Below are 678 nucleotides of genomic sequence, written 5' to 3' on the forward strand. Positions count from 1 at the left end.
TACATTTACAGCATGTACAGCTGCTTATCAGTTTTTCGGTAACTTTACCTGGTATTGCACACAACATTTAGCTTTAAAAAATAGAGTTCTTGTAACTGTTTCCATAGTTAACATAGATATAGGATCCAAGTGACCTGGACCTTGTTTACAAGTGTATTATGTTCCAATGAGCAAAAAAAAAAAGTGGAAAATATGTTACAGGAAAAGAAATTAAAAGACTAAGGACGGGGAGAAAATGAAGACTGTTTAAGATAAAAATCTGCATGGCAGTTGAAATGACTGCACGTCACTGTGGAGTGTCTAGGTGATGGCTCAACCTAAGTGTCCTTGGCAGCCAATGACCAATGTCCTTCTGCTTAACAATCCCATGACATGATGAAGACATGTAAAGGCTAAGATATAATCTAAATGAGGCTACAGTAATATGAGCAAATACCTAAAATATAATACAAACACCAGAAGACAGGTATTTTATAAGGACAGTATTCTCCATGAGTGTGGAGAGACAATATCCATACATCCTTTTCAATGAGAACATCCATTTACAAGTATGAAAAAGAGTGAAAATTTTATGTGAAATACAAAATATATGGCATGCACAGAAACCAAATTACCTGACAACCACAACAGTAATGACTCTCCTATATAAAATCTAGATGAGTCAAATTACATTACATC

This window comes from Penaeus monodon, chromosome 23, assembly GCF_015228065.2.
Source record: "Penaeus monodon isolate SGIC_2016 chromosome 23, NSTDA_Pmon_1, whole genome shotgun sequence".
Classification (NCBI taxonomy): domain Eukaryota; kingdom Metazoa; phylum Arthropoda; class Malacostraca; order Decapoda; family Penaeidae; genus Penaeus; species Penaeus monodon.